This window comes from Pangasianodon hypophthalmus, chromosome 18 (assembly GCF_027358585.1).
Source record: "Pangasianodon hypophthalmus isolate fPanHyp1 chromosome 18, fPanHyp1.pri, whole genome shotgun sequence".
NCBI classification, from domain to species: Eukaryota; Metazoa; Chordata; class Actinopteri; order Siluriformes; family Pangasiidae; genus Pangasianodon; species Pangasianodon hypophthalmus.
The window spans coordinates 11,223,079-11,243,401 of NC_069727.1; positions in this window are offsets into that span (position 1 = coordinate 11,223,079).

Genomic DNA, 20,323 nt, shown 5'->3' on the forward strand with positions numbered 1-20,323 from the left:
ACTGAATCAGTAATGTAGAAGTCATAAAATAAAAATCTATAACAAAGTTTGTACTAAAAAAAAAATAGGGTGCCTAAGACTTTTGCACAGTACTGTATATATATATATATATATATATATATATATATAAAAATCAGCTGTATTGTATGTGTGTAATATTAACCATCCAGGAATAACCATTTAACCATACACAGAAAAATATTTCAGGGATGGTTCTAACCTCTTATTTGGTATTGAACCACCAGTCAGCTCAGGCTAATGACACAAGGCTCTGATACCATTTCCATGTAACATCCTAATGTTCATTTAGTATTAAAATGAAAAGTCTTAATGGATTCAAAACCAACGTGGTCTGACTAAATTCTCTCGCACGTACCATTATGGTTTACTACTAACCGCATTGAAAAGTTAAGATTTAATATTGCACAATCTGATTAATCATACAAATACTTCAATTCCAACAGGGTTGTACCAGTATACTGTTACACTCCAAGGCAGAGACAAAGCCATACCCCAGTGACGATACTATTTCTAGTCATTAGAACACCTGTCTGCGATGCTTCTATATTCAGGTAAACTCTGAAATAAGTATAGCTCTGGAGAAGGTAAAGCTGAGAGTAGTTTCCAAAGAGTAGCATTTCCAAAGCATTTCACTGCCCACTACTTACAAGTGGAGTGTGTGGGCCTTGGCTGAACACATCCATCCTCTCTCATTTGATCTCCCTACATTATAGGAATAATCATGTAGGGGTGACTATCAGACTTGGATTAATGCATTTGAAAAAAAAATGTCTTGTTACCTGACCAATGCATTTTTAATGGCGCATGAGAAGAGACATAGCTGTCGCCTCAGAGATCAAAAGGCAAAGGCAAAATTTGCACAAAGAGCTATGGAGAGGGCACCATGATCACAAGCTATCACTGACCTTCCTGTTTGTAGAGTAGCAAGGATAAAGGTGCTTACGGGCATTCATTCATTTTTTTATTGGTTCATGGACTATAATCCTGGGTGAGTGCATAAAAGCCCCAAGGAAAAACTCCCTAAAATGAAGTTAAGGAGGAAGAAACAGTACTCAGCAGGGAATCCATCCTCCTCTGTCCAGCAGTGTGACTCATGAGATATTTATATTACATTTCAGAATTCACTTTAATTAGCTAATGGATAACCATAATGATAACAATGTATTGCCTGAAGTCAGGGATTCATTTATTTATTTATTCGTTCATGGACTACAACCCTGAGTGAGTACATGATATTATCAAGGAGATGGAAATGTGTTTACATTTTTGATGGCTATGACCTGTGAAATTATTCTAGTTGAGATTCACACAGTACTAGTTACAGTAAGATAAATTTGATGAAATGGTTAAAGATATTTTACCTCATTTTCAAGACATAGGTGTGTTGTACAGTAGTTCTGCAAGGAAACCTGTTACATGAATACATTTGGACGATATGTGAAGTGGGAGATGTGGCTCCTGTTAGCAGAGGTTATTTAAGGCTTCCACACACCACCACTTCTCATTGAGCCTGGCACTGCACATCCACATTATTCGAAAATAGCATAGTAGCAGACCCACTCTGCTAAGACCCTGTCTGCAGATGATTTGCACATTCCCTCTATGTAGTAAAGCACTCATTCAAGTTGCTTGTTTCAGGGATGTGGGAAGACGTTTTACAGCAGGGGTGCTGGAATTTTAAACACCGTGCATGTGACGTGGGTCAAGATGTCACACCCAAATGATAGTCAGATTGTTTTTTTAACCGTGAATGTGTGTTGATTACAATGATACAGTATATTACAATGTTACAACTTAAAAGAAAAGTACAATGAGTATTCAGCACGAAGTTTAGCGCTATGAACAAATCCATACACCTTTCAGAAAGATAAGTAGTATATACAGATGAGAACATCACACAGTGGCCCCAATAAAAAAAAAAATCTTTTCTTAATTTGAAAGCAGTACTCCAAAGGTGGATTTGTGCTCTGAAAAACTCAAAAACTACTCAAAATACTCAGTTTTAATTTTTTTTAGTTTACTTTAAACTTTCTTTCTTTATTTGTTTGCCTATTAAATATTATTATTAGTAGTAGTAGTACTAGTAGTAGTAGTGGTGGTATTTTAGCAGTTGCAGATAAAGGAATCCTGAAAGCACCCTCAGCACCCCCACTTCCCTTGTCCTTGGCATGTACTTAGTGATAAATATCTGTGAAAGAACAAGTCTACTTCATCACACAGTGCCACAGTGCCGCTGTGCATCAATGAGTTTGCTCCTTTGTTTTTACTTTTATTTTTTTCATAAGAAGGTTTCTGAATGTCTGTACAAACCACTTATTATTATAGTATGGTTGCAGAGTTGGCTGGAGATGTCTGCCATTTGGTGCTACTTCTTCACACCCAGATTAAGCTTACAGACTTGAGCCAAAACACTGCTTGAGTTGGAAGATTATCCAAAGAAATGCATCTTTAATCTAGCTGAAGACTTTGTTTGCATCCAAAGATGACATTAACAGCAAACCCAGTCTGCCAAGAGGAAGTTTTTTTAATGTTTTATGTCCTGTCTGTGTTTGTGTTAACCTTTCTAACAGCAGTATTTCTTGACAACTCATCCACAAGAGGATGAGTGAGGTGACTGCTAATAACTTGTAATAAATGTTTAGGATAAAGCTTCCAGGCTGTTTGTACATAGGTATAAACCAAGCAGTGGCATCTGTGGCCAAAAACCAAGTGCATGTTTGTAGGAGGTGCAGTAGTCACCTCCTATACTGTTAGCCATCATCCATCCACAAGGCCACATTTATTTCAACTTGCTAGCAGTCACTTCATTCATCTAGTGTGTTGTCAGGAAAACTATCATAAGATGGGTCACGATGTATTATTCACTTCAGTTTAACTCATTTGCAGATACAGAATTTTTCTTGATACTAATCTTGAGACTAATCATCTTTTGTAAGCATTTATCACTTTAGTTAAGCTAGCTGTAGGTTTAGCTGCAATTATTTGTCACAGGTGGAGAGTAATGCAGTACACTGATTTCATTAAACTTCAGGAAACTTTTTGCAAAGATTTCACTTGGGTGTTCTTTTTCTGTAATTGCTTTGGTACATACTCCACGATATTTATTATACACGGTTTTCATGCATGTTGTTCCATTACATCTTCATATGTAGTTTGCACTAGACCAAAGGTTCCTAAAACTTTTACAACTGGCAGTGCACAAAACAAAACCCTCTCACAACCAAAAACAGGTTATAATGGAATTACATACTTAGTTGAGTTTTATTTTTATAGAACATTTATTTTATAAAACAGTGTAGATTGTCTCGAAGCAGCTTTACAAACAACTGTGCCTTAACCCTGAGTGAGTACATGATAGCACTGAGGAGAAACTCCCTACGATGAAGCTCGGGAGCTAGAAACCTTGAAAGAAACAATACTTGCCCAGCCTCCTCTGTGCAGCAATGTGAATCAAGAGTTATTTATGTTACTAAGGATTATAAGATAATGGTTAGTCATAACGATATCAATCTAACAGTGCCTAACAATATCAACAATATCAATGTATTGACTGGAGTCAGTAAAAATTTATCTGCAGATATAACTCCTAGACGAAGGTTGATCATAAATAATAGTCAAAGCCAGTGGAGAAGAAGGAGTTTGTAGGCCTCATGAGTAGGATCCAAAGGGGAGCAGACTTTTGGCTTCATAATGCAAACTATATTCCTTCATCAACTCAAATGTGGATGTATATGAATAAACACAGATATCTCAGTTCACCAAAATTTATCTCGTCCACTATGAGATTATAATATGCTTTTTCTTCGAAAGGTAAATGTTGTACTGTATATGGAGCTGAACAAGTAGCCAGTGTAAGTTAAATAATGTGGAACTGATGTGCTTAGCAGGACTGTTTCAGATATAGCTTACAATGAGTAAGGAAAGGTGTCCAGTCAGCGCATGACAAAACACAGTCAGTATGTATGACTTTACTATGTGGGTGGGTGGGGGGGCGTGGTTGGGTTGTGGGGGGGAGGATATCACTCAACACAATAGCTGGTAAACCAGACAATCTTAAATCCTTTCGTCTTAGTTAATTATTAGCCTATTTTTAAAGGAGTGAGGGAGGAAGGAAGGAAGGAAGGAAATGTAATTTACATTATGTTACTCCAGTCAAAATATATTGATGGTCTTTTGCAATAGCTCCATGTACCACAGCTTAAAAACACTACATTATTTCGGACATGACACAACAGTATTTTGGAGAATAAATATAGAAGGCAATGACATTTTAATTTAAAAATAGCTGTCTTGAATTTTGCTTTAATTGCTTTATGGACACTGACTGCTGGAATTTCACAAAATGTTGTGCAGTGCAAATCTCTAAAAGGCATCGATTGTTCATTGTGGCTCTCACATGTATTTACTGTCCTCCGTTTAGCGTCTCAAGTTACTGCACTGATTGCTGACTCACATCACATTGCTGCCAAGGCTTGCCATTGATAGTGTTCTGTTCTGCTAAAGGAGAGGAAAACTAGGAAGAAAGAAAGATATGGCTGGAGGTCAGACAGGCAAAAGCAGGCAAAGAAAAGAAGTAGAAGAAAATGTCTGGAGGAGTGAAGCAAAAGGAGGGGAGATCTCTGTCACTGTCTGAGGTAGAGAGAGGTTTAATCACGTCAGAAATGAAACATCTTATAACTCAGTGTCCAAAATTGTTTAACCATTACAAGAATTGGTTTATCACCAAGTATGATCAGAAACAGTGATTCCTTGCTAAAGCCAAAGAGACCAAATCTCCCATCTAAAAAAAGAGATACAATCTATGGCTGAGGTGACAGTCACATTTATGAGAAACCCATCTCCTTCTATGTCTATCTACATGTCTGGACAACACATGTCTTTTGATGCTATCAGGGTGCTCAGAGACTGGACACAATCTGACCTACAGTAGGATCATACAGCAGCAATTGTATTATAAATAAATAAATAAATAAAACACCAAGCCACATTTCATCTTAGAGTCATCTTAGAAGGGAGACCTCTTCAGATCTGATAACAATATACATGAGATATATTCATCGTTAGAGTATGCCTGTTCAGCATGACATGAAAATCTGACACAATCTCTGTTAAACCAGATTAAGCGTGTTCAGAAACGTGTCAGTCAAACAATCATTGGCACGGCATACTCTGCTTAACATGATGCACTGAAAACCCTTTCATTGAGCACTCTTCAAGAGAAAAGGAATACATTGTGCAGGGATCTTTCTGTCTTCTCAATTCCCCTTTTAGGCACTTAAAGGTCATCCCTTAAAGCCCAGATGTCCTTCTGGCAAACCAGGAATGTAACCAATTACAGATCCCAAAATGAGGACAGAGAGATCCGTAAAATATTGATCGTTTTTCTTTGATCTCCTATTTTTTTTTATTGTGCTTTAATTTAAGGATTATTCCACAAAATTAGTGTATAATGATCTACCCATTACTTTGTTTACCCTGTACAGTTTACCCTGTACATTGAGTCCTAATGAAAATAAATGACCTAATGAGCTTCAAAATTTATTTCTTACAGCTGCTACATTTCACATACTTCACTCTGCTGAACAGATATCTTAATTATATTTCCCCTCTTATTACAAATGATAAATACATAATCAAAGCTTATGATAATCAAGCTAAGCATAATTCATAATCATGAATCAAGTTAAATTGCTTCTTATATGTGTCCTCATAATTGGCAAGTCTTTCAAGCTTGAAGGCTCTTAAACTAGACAAAGAATTTCTGTCTCCCTCACAAAGGGTTATATGTTTGCTGCAAAACCCCAAAGATGGTGAGTCTTGATCTTGTGTAAAGGATGTTGTCACATCTTTTACTGAAAATAAATAAGACAGGCGGAGATAAGAAATAATCACTGGTAAACACCCTTCATGCCATTCCTCTCTCAGGACGTATTTTACACACACATGGAATTCTAATGAGAAGTCTTTACCCAGTGCACCATTTAATGATGCACAGCAGCAGACATGTGGCCTCACAAGACCTGTATCACACCAGAGAGAAATCACAGATGGGAATTGTGTCCTAAAAGAAGATTTTTCTTTCAAACAGCTGCTTGATTTGATGCTTTAATCGCCTTGTCATGCACTTGTTATAATTAGCTAAATCTGTAATTAGCCTCTTAAGGTTCAATATTCTGTGGCTGAAACAAAAGGAAGGTAAGTCTACTGCTTTCCCCATAGAATCTCAGTCCCATTCACTCTACTCTTAGATTGTAAGTCTTATATATCATTTATTATGAAGGAATAAACATGAGTATTTTCCAGCTAATACCTATTTTAATTTTTAATAAGACCTCCATGTGGCAGTCTTCAGTCTTTAGGAAGGGGGGTTTCTCCCCATGGGAGAATACTGAGGTTTTATTGCACTGATTCAAAATGTACCATCTGTGAACCTACATCTGTCACGTATCAAGCTGTAGCTACACATTGGCTTAGACAAGTAATAAGACTTAATACACTGGGCATTGGATATATTCCAAATACATTTGGGGTTTCTTTTTTTTTTTTTTTTTTTTTTTTTGGATATTTGTTTGTTTCTTTTATGTTCCCTGACTTTTCTAAGATTGCCCATGCAAAATATAACATACTGCAAATATATTACAATACATTAAATTTATATTTTTGGTCTTAATGCAATATATTTATTTACCATATAACCTGTTCAAGCTTTAGACTTGAAACACAAGCACCCGACTAGATGAGCTATTGTCCTCATTTGATGCGCAAGAGTTCATGACCTGGTTGGAGACTTGCTCTAAGTGATTAATCTCAAGGGGTGTTTGAAATTAAAATGTGCAAATTGATGTTTTTTTTTAGAAGGATCATTAATCAGGCACCAAGTAGGCTATGCTGCGTAATGAATAGCAGCTTGCATTCACTGCTTTTACCATTAGCATGACAGATTGATTATTATGTAGGTCTACAGCATGACCCATTTGTGGCGTCCTAGTTAGTTCTCCACCTGAAGAGGAAACATATTCTTTCATTCCTTTCTTCTATTTTTATCTGTAGTCATGTTTTTAATTTGAGTTTTAATTTAGATAGCTGATGACATGCTCAAATCTGATACCTCTGCCCTCACTCATATAGTACTATATAATTGTATTATTTATATAATATAGTAGTATATCAGTCAGCGAGGTCTAAGGAGAACAATCAATTTCATAGGAATTCATTCATAAAAAAAGCTACAAGTGCTAAGCCTGCTCAGGGTAGATCCTGGTTTTATACAAGAGTTGGCAAATGGGGAGCAAGAGCACACTAATGGGAGGCACCATGCAGTTATCTATATGACAAAGTTGCATTTGCAGAATGTCTGATTTGTTCTTTGGTGCTAAATGAATTGTCATATAACAACCTTACTATGTTGGCTTCATAGTTTCTCTAACCAAGCCATACTCAAGGAATTTTTCAAAATAGTTAATAAATGGACACAAAATGATTTAAAAAAAAAGACACAAAATTGTGAAACTGCTAAATGGCAAAAAAAAAGGATATCTTTATGACTGTACCAGTAACTAAAATTTCTTTGGGTGCTGCAAAACATGCAACATGATTGGCTGGTGCAAAACTCTGATATTTCCAAGTGTTGGGGGCCGCAGAATACAACGACTTTCCTCAGACACCGTCCTGCTTAAATCCAGTATAGAGTCCTTCCTTATCTTAATAATAGTGCTTTCAGAGTTTTCATCCTGTACTGAAAAATGCAGACAGCACCCAGCAAAGCAGAGCTGATCTATAAATGTGAGTCATATTAAAATTACATTTATGAGAAAATGTAGGTTTTTTTAGCTAGAGCAGCACACTGGCATGGTGGATAGTGTTGCATGGTCCCCAGAGTTTTGAGTTATGATTCCATTTGTTAATCCTTTTGAAAGAGTGACTGTGTGAAATGAAGTTCTTATAGTGGAGAGCATAGCCTTTCCAGGCAGTAGAGCATAGCCATGAACACTTCCGAATGGACCATAGTGACAATGTGCCTGAAGGCCCTCAGGATTTACAATGACTTCCAAGCATTGCTGTCATTGGCTGGAGCTATATTAGTCCCTCCTCTAATGAAGCTTGTGTGCAAGTGAGAGGAATTGAAGGAGAAAAGATCAAACCATGTTCACATAGCTACTGACCTACAGTATGCTGCATGCACATCAACAAACATTTGCACAGAGAGAGACATACTGTGCATCATCCTAGCCTTTCTAGGAAGTGAAAAAATACACACTATACCAGGAACTGAGGTTACTGAAGATGAATGAATAAATAGTCAGCAATATCAATTTTGTTAGAATACCAATAGCACTATCAGTCAGTTTTGCACTTCACACAAGGGCAAAATTCTCCTGAATTTTTGTCCACACACTACAATATAGTATGAATCATGTATTTTATACTGTTTAAAGTGGGGAAACCATGCCGGGGGGGATGGGCTCTCTGTGCATGGCTGCAGTATGCGGCTTATAAACTCTGTACCTTTCTGTGTATACTCATCTTTGTCTTTCTGCATGTTTCTTTAATGCCTTTCATTATACTGTATGTATTAGCTTGATATTGTATATATTTAACCCCATGCATGATTTTGGATTTTGAATTTTTGGCTTTCAAAATAAAAATGTGCACACTAGTATCCAGGCTTTACACTACCACTAACATATCGGCATAAAATATAGTGACAAGGACAACAGAAAATATGTCTGGTGTCAGGAAATTAGGAAAATTAGGAAATTAGGAAAATCTCCATGCTGCACTGCACAAAGCACAGCAGAGGAGTGAGGGAAGCAGGAACAGGCAAACATATAATTTATTACAGGCAACACAAGATTAACACAAAGCAAATACTGCTCCTCATGTTCTGTCACCCAATGATGAAGGTAATCACAGTTTGTGCAGTGTTCAGCTGAATCCTAAAATGAAAGCATCATGGATGTTACTATCTGTTCACCTATTCTGTGCTTATAATTATTCTGATTTTAACCACTTCAATTCTTTCCTTAATATGTAGTTTAATGGTTTTTAGCACTATTTTAATGACTATTATCATATGACAGTGTCATGGCCTTTAACATTTCTTTACTTTCTGTAGATTATTTTGTATACAGAATATAGTATGAATTTGGAAGATATATTTATAAAAACTGTTAATTTCCCCTATGTATGGGGACTTTTGGCACACCCCGTAGATTGAGTGAAAGAATGTGATAGGAAGACTATGAAGCCTCCATGTCAATAGGGCCATTGTTCTGCTGCATTCACGTCATATGGGAAAATGACTATTTTGCCCTCCAAGTAAGAATTACAAGTCAGAATTTTTGGACTCAACTGACCTCAAACCAGAAGCATTTTTTAAATATAATGACTGCATTCATTAACGAATTTAACAAAAAGCAGAAAATATGTTAGCCGTTAACTTTTAGCTGCGCTTGTGGAATACCAGCACAATCATGCACACTTTGTTAAATTTTTTTGATTGCTGCAGTTGTTTGAAAGGCTCAGTTATAAGGCTTTTCTATGCTTTTATGCTGCTTTTCTTTAAATTTGCCTATTAGATGTGAGATCTACAGTACGTCATCCTTATGGTTTTTTTTTTACTTCTGAAAAATAGTATCTTGTAGACTGTACATCCTGTAATACATCTCCAGCTGTATTTAAGTCTTCAGGAAATCTGCTCAACAACTGCTCAACCCCATCAGCAGGCCATTGTCTTGCTTTAGTGTAATTATTAATAGTATTAATAGATACATCTGTACAAAGTCTCCAAGAACTCTCTAGTGTCCCATTTTGTTTTCCCAGTCCAAGAAAAAAGCTGAGAACTGCAGAACTGGTGACACAGTGTGATTCCTGGGTTGATCCTAAGCTCAGATTACTGTCTATGTGGAGTTTCTGTGTGTGTCTCAACATGTCTATGTGGGTTTCCTGATAAAACTTTATTAATCCCAGGTGGTAAATTATGTGGAGAGTATAGACGCATTTGGAATCCAGATTTTGACTTAATTTAGCTGCTCTTGATGCACACGCAAAAAAAATTAAGTGGCACCGCACACTCTATTTATAGAAATTACTTTGTCATAAAATTGAGGAGTGTTTGACATACTGATGCATCCTCACATTTTCTCATGAGTCAGTGTCGGATGTATAGGGAGAGATGATCGGGCCACAGAGTGGTCACATTCCCGAAGACTTAACCATGGTGCTGTAGATATGAAGTAAAATAATCTGATAAATCTAATTGGTATTACAAGTACTAACAATATATGATATGATCTTTGAGTAGAAAAAACATAGATGGCTAACGTTTAACTAGCTAGCTAACAATACAGCAACATTAACACTAAATCTAGTTAACAGACACAGACAATATATTGAACACTAATATAAACTACTGTTATGTACTATAAATGAGGAGTAAAAATGCAGGCAAGGAATGTGCTAATATAGCAGCTTTATCCTCACAAACAGTCGATAAATGAACAGATGTGTGTTTAGACTGAGAGCTATTGCTGTATTATGACTCAGACTAGAGACAGTGCTTTGCAGAGCTTTGTGCTCAAAATATCAATGGGACAGCTGTATTACACAAACTATGGCCTCTAAGATTCTTTCACTCTCAAAATTGCAAATTAGTTAGGAAGAAACGTGCCATATGTGCAGTAACTTGAAACCTTTCATGTTATTTGTATAAAAGACCACATATTATTCAAGACATTTTTTCTCAGTGATCCATTCCAAATCCGTGTTTGAAAGGTGATCTTCTTGATCTGTGTCTCGTATTTGAGTCTCTCCTCATTCCAGTAGAGAGGAGTCTGGCCATGTATGAATTGAATGACTCCCAGCTGATGGGAGCATTGCCAAGATGGCTACTTGAGTTTATTAGAAGGACTCGAGCTGAGGTGTGCAGCCACTCCCACATGTTTGGGAGCATCAACAAATAAAAAAGTTGCCGTTGATATGTAACAGAAGAGCAAAATCCCCTTAATTTGTCACAAATTAGGGTAGAGCGACATGCTCAGCCAAATGAAGTTTTCAACCTGTGGAGGAAGCTTGAGCCACGATTTAACTATTAAAAGTAAGTTTGTTAACATTTTTTAACTAACCACTTGTATTAACAGAATACAGCAATGATCTTTTGTATGTATATTTTTACAGTTTGGAAATTTTGGGTTGCGATACTGTTTAAAGCTATAGGGCCTATGTCCTGTCTGGTAGAAAAATGCTATTGCAAGCTATTTGCAGAATACTGTCAGCCAGTTAGGTCTTACTGTGACTGCCTGATCAAGCAGGCGTGACCGTGCATATCCGCGACCGTGCATATCCACCATGCCATAGTGTAACTGTTCACATTGCTCAGGATATGTTACAGAATGAAATAGTCATGTAAGTTTGGCTACCTACAGTATAAAATACAAGTTCCGGAAAGGGTTGATCTGCACCACGCTCAAAACAACCAGATTGTTAAACAGCCCTAAGGACTGTCACAAACGCTCGCTTTTACATCCTATGCCCTCGATCATTTACCACAGATCTGCATCTCGATGACATCACCAAAGTGTGGACTTGGATGAGCACCACAGGTTATAGGAAGTCACTCGGGATGGGAATAAGATGCAGCTAGCCAACTAATTCTAGCTAGCTACAATACAAGTAGGGAGTAACATCAGAACAGCTGGTTGTTTCTGATGGTCTACTGATCTGTGGTCACTGTGTATTTTGTTTTCTAATCTGTGTATTTTTCTTCTCTGTCCTGTCAAAAATGCGTGGCACAGATCAGATAGCATTAGCCCCTTAGCAGAAACCAGACTTAGCAGAGGGCTCAAGTCACTCACTCTCACCTAATATAATCAAGGTTAAAATAGAAAAAAAAAGGGAGCTCACAACCCCTCTTACTGGCAAGCAAATGGTTTACAAATACAAACTCCACAATGAGGATACTGTAAATAGACTATATATATATATATATATATATATATATATATATATATATATATATAAGACATTTGTTCAGTGTTCAGTGCAATTATATATATATCTCACACTTTGGCTGCAGCTCCTGCCAGCCACTCTATAGTGGAACTTCTTTCATGCCTAAGGCTTTTGACATATCTGAGCTGGTGTATGTCGTATGTGTATGAGGGATTTGGGACAATAGTCATGTATTTTGTTGTTGTGTTTTTTTAATCAAGAAATGCACTGTAGCTTTAAGTAATGTTATTACAACAACCCCATTTTTCATAATTAGCTCCTGTGATGAGGTTACTATTTAAGAGAAACTATTTAAAAGATAGAGCAGTGCTGGTCCTTTGATTTGAGAGATGTTTTTCTGGCTGGACTGGTTGGATCATATTGGGTGTAGGTAATCTCATGTATACTTCTTCTTTCCCTCCAGACTCTTGATCAAAACTGCATCTAGCTAGAATTTTTAGAATTTTGTACACACAAATTTCAGTGCAGTTGTTTGTGCATGGACATGGAAAGGCGTTCTACCTCATGTTTTTTTTAAAAAGCCACAAAAGGAATGGAAAGAAGTACAGTGGCTGGAAGTTCTAGATCTCTAGGCCTAGTATTGTAAAAGGTTAATTAATCCGTAGTCACTGTGGTACAGTGAGTCTGACAGTAGGCAGTTACACGAACAGTAAAATGCTAATCATGCTGCTTCTGTGCCTTTACATTAATGCCTTCAATACAATGCTATGCTAATAAGGCTAGCTGTTTAAATCTGCTGGAAGTCTTGGAGCAGCTTTCAAGTGCACACAAAAAGCAATGTCACATCATTTACACTGCTATTCTCAGGCACCAAACCCTTAGATATAAGTGCATAAAAAATACAAATACACTGCCTCGATGTTATGCATGCCGCAATGGTAAAAATAAAAGCGTTCTATAATTCCTACTTTATTTTCTAGCACTCTCAACAAAATGGTATGTTTCCAAGGAAAGGCTGCTGCTTGACACAGCCACACAGTTCTGATGTCAGGAATTGGTAGTGGAGGCGGATTCAAGTGCAGATTAGTGTTTATTAAAGTGAAGCACACGATAACAGAGATGATGAACATGAAACAAAACAAGCAAGAACTAGATACGCATGGCAATAGCATGAACACACAGAGGACAAAGTGACATACAACAACAACTAAAGCTAGACAATGAGACCCAGAATCCAGAACTTAAATAGTGACACTGATTAGGTGAAACAGGTAGCAGGTACGGGTGATCAGTGAGGCGTGTCACATGGTCATGTGATGTGCTGGGGCTGATGTGTAGTGTAGTTCTGTGCCATATTCGGTGCTACCATGACAGAAATGCACAGCTCCTGAAGCATGATATGCAGTTCAGAGGGAGCCCTGGACAACCAAGCGAACTGTCTCCTTGCTGATGGAGGCCCTTAGGCCAACAAGGTCCATGGGACGCAATACCCTTAGTGGAGCGGACAGCAGACATGACGTCTTCCACTAAGCAGTGGACTCCTAACTCCTCTGCATAGCTAAGGGTTGTGCAACATCCAAGGCAGAGCACGAGAGTAGAGTGGCGGCCACCGTGAAGTGACTAGGTACAGCCAGAGGTAGAGCCAGAGGGGGGAGCGATGTCCTCCGCAAAGCCAGAGGAGAGAGCGATGTCCTGCTTTTCTTCAAGCTTTCTGTATTGGTATTGGTTGTTGGAGATGGATACAAGTGCAGATTTGAGTTTATTATCATGAAACACACGAAAAAAAGACTATGATCAAGAAACAACAAAACAAACAAGAACTAGATACCCAAGGCAATATCTTGAACAGTGACATTCAACAACGACTAAAGCTAGACAATGAGACAGACAGAATCCAGAACTTAAATAGCAACAATAATTAGGTGAAACAGGAAAAGGGTGCTCACACGAGACAAAGGTTGAGGGTGATCAGTGAGGCATGTGACTTGGTCATGTGATGTGCTGGGGCTGATGGGTAGTGTAATTCTGTGCTGTATTCGGCGCAACCATGACATCTGAGCAGACAAAAAAATAATTTTATAATTCAACTGTTGTTAAGGATATATGTTTCTGGAATCTAAAAGGCTTTAAGTGTGACATTAATATGACATCATAGGTGGAGGTTAACTGAAAGGTTGATCTGTTGTCCCAGTTCCATTGAGGGTGAGCAAATCTCTTTGTGTGTGTGTGTGTGTGTGTGTGTGTGTTTGTGCGTGTGTATGTGCATACACAGTCTCCTTGTTTGCAGGCCTATATACAGCCGTCTCTCCTCATCTGAACATTCAGGAATGAGCAGGGAAAGCTGTCTGGGTCTCTTTTTTATCAGGTACTAAATGTGCTTTCTCTCTCTCTCTCTGTCTCTCTCTCTTGCTCTCTCTGCTAGGCCAGAAAAAATGGCTTGTCCCAGCTTCCACCAATCCGAACCCCTTCTCAACAAGTCATTGGCCAATGAGACTCAGCCCAAAGTGGACCTGAGCCAAAACAGTGCTGACTGTCCACTAAGGGCAGCAAAGAGCCTAAATGTATTGAGTTGTGACCTTCCAAGTGCCGCATTTTGCAGAAATCAATCCACTTTAGTCCATCAGCAAATGGGAGGCTGACATGGCAGTCTTCCAGTGCAAACGTAAATCAACCGATTCAGTCTTTTGAATCAATGTGAGCTGGCGAAGGGCGAGGAGATGCTGGCTATCTTTAATTCATAATAAAACTAACAAATTCATCACTTAGAAATCTGCAGTCATAGCTGTTGGCAGCCAAATGTTGGTTATGAGGTATGTCAAAGTTTTAATTTAGGCCTGCTCTTGAGAGCATCCTTTGGAGTCTTTGGAGTAACTTTCTGTATTCTATTTGTGTGTGTGTGTGTGTGTGTGTGTGTGTTCTGCTACATGGTTACATCCGTCTTTTTCACTCTCTACAAACCCCCAAACCCTGCATTTTCTTTACAGATGTTTTTCCTGGAACATATGACAGTTTTTAAACTGCCTGCTTTCCAGGCTGCCATTGTTCATGGGAAGCCTGAAACACTATGGCAGCTGTCTATGTGTGTGTGTATATGTGTGTATGAGGACAGAGAGCCTGCTCAGGTATATCAATAGACATGTACCTTTAAAAAAAACATAATTCATGCAGAATCCATAAATCCAGTAACATATTAGTTTAATTAAATTTTCCAGTAGCAAGGGTAGGTTTATTGCATTTTTAAATGAAATAGATGGTAAGTAGTTAACTACTTAATGTCACAACTTATTATTCATCTATTTGCCTTAAATGTGCATAGAATTCAGTAACTACTATGAATTATTCAGTAACTACAGTAATATTAATAATAGAGTAAGAGCCAGAAATGTGAGTACTGGGTGTTTTAATTGACTGAATACATGATAGAGATGTAACCGAATACATTATTTGGATTGAGCAGATAATGTGTTCTAAATAAACAGAAAATACAGATACGAATAGGAGAGGCACTCTCCATTTTTTAAAGGTTGCCAGAAAGCTTCACTTTGAGACTAGAGGTTAGTGCATGAGGACTGGGATCCTGCAAGACGAAACAAAAATGTTTATGAGGTTTTTACTTCTATGCAGAGCTTTAAAGGCATGAAGCTTGTAGACCCAACTCAAAAACTGCACAAAAACTTAGCCCTAAAAAGTTTGGGCTTTGATAAGGGAGGCACTTTATTCTTCTTTTTCTCAGTCTACTTCTTCTTTTTCACAATCTTGGTCTCGGTAGTGCACACGCATTTCTGATGTGCTGTATACAGCCCATGCTGATGGCATGCTGTGCACAGGGCAGCACATTTAAATCATTCTGAGGTTATCAGCGGATGTTATTCATCGTTATTAAAAGGAAATCTTCCCAGAATATCATACAGACATAATGAAAATGATTCCTTCTTAACAAGCCGCAGCACTGTGTCCCAGCTCGGTAGTACATTCAGACAGCATGTCTAGAGGATTTTTCTGATCTTTTTGGAATGTAACAAATCCAAAAACTGAAGTAAATCTGATCAGATATTATTATGATTGAAGCTTTGTCGTCATTTCTTCACGCAACTACAAAGCACAATTGTAAATATTTATTTGGGAGATTTTATAAAAGCAGTTTCTCTGTCCGTGCTCTGTCACCCTTACTTGTGCACTTTATTAGATGCAAAGCACATCACTGCCTGCATAACCCACATTCAGTCATGTGTAGTTGGTTACAATCTATAATTCTACATAATTCTGCATCAATTCTGCCTATATGGCTAACTGGACTGAAAACCATTAAAAACTACATCAGTAGCCTTAGATTGCATATAATAGTGTGTTAATTAATACACTGTGTGCCCCTGTAATGCAGAATACACACACAAACACACACCTACAAATAAAATCATCCATATTCATTTCTCTCTCTCGCTCTCATTTTCTCTATTCTTTTCTGTTTCTGTTCCTCTGCTCCCCTCCCCATCCATTCTTTTTTGCTCAGGTTGTTGTTTTTTTCTCTCTCTTTGGCCACAGCTGCAGCGTGGGTGTTGTTTATGTATGGCAGAACATACCAACTAATAGCATATTTCAGGGCACCTGCTACAAAAATAACCAGCAGCTGACTCTGGGTTGTACAAGATCTTATTGTACTGTACAAAAAGAGAGCACAGTGACCATTTATTTACTGCTTAGTTCAGCTGGGGTTTGGAACATAAAAAAAAATGTTATCTCATATGGCTCTAACAGCATAAGGAGACTCATTTTTCAAACCCGCTGTGTGTTTCCCTGATGGTGTGGAAGGGTGCTGGTGCCTCTAGCTAGCAATACATTACCAACAAACTGATTACCACTGGATTATAGGTTGCTGGCTGACAAATATCATCATGGCGAGATTTTACTAATCATCCTGGTTTAAGAAGACACTGGAAAAACCTCCATATTGACCAGCCAATGAAGTGGCTTAGTGAATTAAAGAAGTCAAGTATGGAGATACTTACAATGATGTGTGTTTGTTATAGCTGTCATTGACTGTCTAAAGCCAATGATGTATAAGAAAGATTAATTCACATAATATATCATTTACCAGTCGGATCAATAACTCATCAGTGGCTTAATCAGTTTCGGGGTTTCTTGGTTACAGTTTCTTATGGAAGCAATTTTTTGTGATCAGAGCCTTTATTAACATAAGCATAATGCTATTTCTTTTATTCAATAATACACTCAGAGTTTTTCTGGCAGTTTCAAATCATACTGTGTTCCATTATATTAAATGGTGCTTTAGATTAATGCTGCATTTCACTTATACATATTCACTTTCCTTAATGCCGTGTTGGCACGGTTGTCAAGATACAATTTCACTTGGATAAAGGATGTCATAGCCATCAGGAAAAAAGGACCATCATGGTTGGCATGACAACAACGGTTTCACATATGGAGTGTAAGCAGTGTTGTTTGCTCTGAAAAGGCTACTGTCATCTTATGCACTCTATTAAAACAATATTTTTTCAGTTTTGACAAAAAAATCAGTAAAATCATATACTTTATAAAGAGAATTCATAGATTGCAATGGCACAAAATAACAGAACAAGGATTAGCCTCCAGCAAGGGCAAGAACCACTGGTAACTATAGTTATTCACACACTTCACAGATAATCTATAAAGTCAGCTCATTTGTTCAAATCTGTAATGCACAGTGAGGTATTAAATGTAATACATAGTAGGAAGGAGATGAAAAATGCTTGTGTAAAGCTTGTATGGCACAAAGATTATCTGTCATCTTGTGTTTTATCTGAAAAGATAAATTCACAGATGGAAGGATATAAGCAAGACCAATTTATTTCATAAGATGGGGAATGAAATGGATATAGATTGAAGCAGTAAGTGGCTCTCGCTATATATAAATTTCCTTATTATCCTTATTTGTTTGGTGGTTTGTTTGAGCGAGTGAGCCAGTGAGTAAGGTGCATATCCTGCATAAAGACCTGATCTGAAATAGTGATGAAGTTATCATGAATTAATAGTTTATTAGTTTATTCATTTCTTCAGCCTCACTAGTCACTTAGATAGATGCCAGATTATCTTTTTACTTCAGGACCCAGATTCACAAACAGTTCTTTCTCAAGAATATTCTTAATTATGTATTACTTGGATTGATTTTAAAATCAATTACTGTGATTTGTAGCATGGATCACAGAGCACACACAAGACACAGGGGGCTTATCTAAGATATTCATGAGAGATGAAAAAATAGATTGAGAGTTTGAGAAATGGATTGGTTCAGCAGCAGCAGCAGTGTGACAGTTGCTGTACCAGTTTGTGTTCATCTCAGAGTTAGCCTGGGAACAACTGGAGATCAACCCCAGATGGAGTTAGGATCTTGCATCATATAAATATCACTTTTGTGATCTGTACCACTAACATAATAATAATAATAGTAATAATAATAATAATAATAATAATAATAATAAAGATACAGACCACCTGGCCTTACTGTATGTCAGACACCTCTGTAAATCTTAAGTGAAACCAACACCATACTATATGGCCAAAGGTTTATAGGCACCTGACCGTCACATCCATATGTGTTGTTGAAAAGCCTTATTCAAACCATTGCTGTTATAATAACTTCCACTCTTCTGTGAAAGTTACCACTAGATTTTGGAGTGTGGCTGTGGAATTTGCAATCATTCAGCTACAAGAGCATTAGTGAGGTCAGACATTGATGTTGGGTGAGGAGGCCTGGGGTGCAGTCGATGTTTCAGTTCATCCCAAAGGTGTTCAGTGGGGTTGAGGTCAGGGCTCTGTGCAGGACACTTGAGTTCTTCCACTCCAACCTTGACAACCTGTGTCTTCACGGAGCTCGCCTTATGCACAGGGGCACTGTCATGCTGGAATTTGTTTGGGCCTCTTACTTCCAGTGAAGAGAATTTGTAAAGCTAGAGCATACAAAGACATCTTATACAACTGTGTGCTTTTAACTTTGTGGCAATAGTCTGGGAAAGGCCCACATATGAATGTTATGGCCAGATGTCCACAAATCTTTGGCCACATACTGTATATTGATCTAATATCCAATGAACTGTTGATTTATTAGTAATTAGATCAATAAACCTAATTTGTAAGGTGTACTGATCTAATTACTAATAAACTGTATGTGTATACTGTATATGCTGAGTATATTTCTATATATTATAATTTTCCCCTTTACAGTTCTTAATTAGGCTGTAACACAATATTACCCTCCTCCAGTGGATATATAAATGGGCATGAGATCCAGATGCTGTAATACAACTGGCGTTGCTTGTCTAATGAATGTCGTTTTGTGAACCTTGTATGCACATGATTTAGTACTATGAACCTATTACACTGGACTGACTGAAAGTTCATTCACTTTTAGTATCATTAGACTATGCGATCTAGATTATGAGTTGTTCAATCATTGAATAAATCTGTCTGTTTTTTCTTCTTTTAAGATGAATGCATTTATAAACATTTACTTCATAAATTTAAAAAGTTTTGAAAATTGCATGAAATGAAAGCACACATTAGCAGTGCATGGCTGGGTGTTCATAAAGGCCAGTTCAACAAATGGTGAAATGTTCAAGTGTTCTTTCTAGCATAATTACTGTCCACAGCATGTCTAAACTTTGGTCACTCAGGGTTCAGTGGAAAATTCCCCACACTGAATAATTCACTGGCCTTTAGAAAGCTAATGGTGCTTATGTAAGACTTGTACAGAACGCATCCAGGCAAACACCACTGACCTCTGCGGCAAAGATAAACAATTAAGGGGAGGGTGCATGTGTTATACACGGGGGTTGGGTGGAAGAGGTGGATGCAGAGTAGATTTTGATTATATCACACACCAAAGCAGATGTAGAGAGAGCTTCAGCTGTATGTCAATTAATTTCTTCAGGCAAATCTGATGAATCAGAAAGTGGAAGAAATTAATTAAACCATTGCATGCACAAACACATCATTTCATTCATAACATCAATTTATTTTGACATGAATAAATAAAGCATGAAACTAAAATTAAATTGAAATCAGGCCAGAGGCTCAGGGTCAAGGGTCACCTCTAAAGCAGTTTCTTCATATAAACATTGTGTGTGAAAGCCCAACATACAGAAATCTACTTAAGAAAATTAGATGTTAAAGTGTAGAATAGAATAGAATAGAATAGAATAGAATAGAATCAAAGCAGCTTTATAGACATGAAGTTTTAAGTATAATTTATAATATTTGGCAGAGTTCTCACATACTGGCAGCTAACAGAAAAATAATTTACTGTATGTGTAAAGAAAATCTCTGCTTGCTGTGGCGCCCCAGACTCTGTAAACAAGAG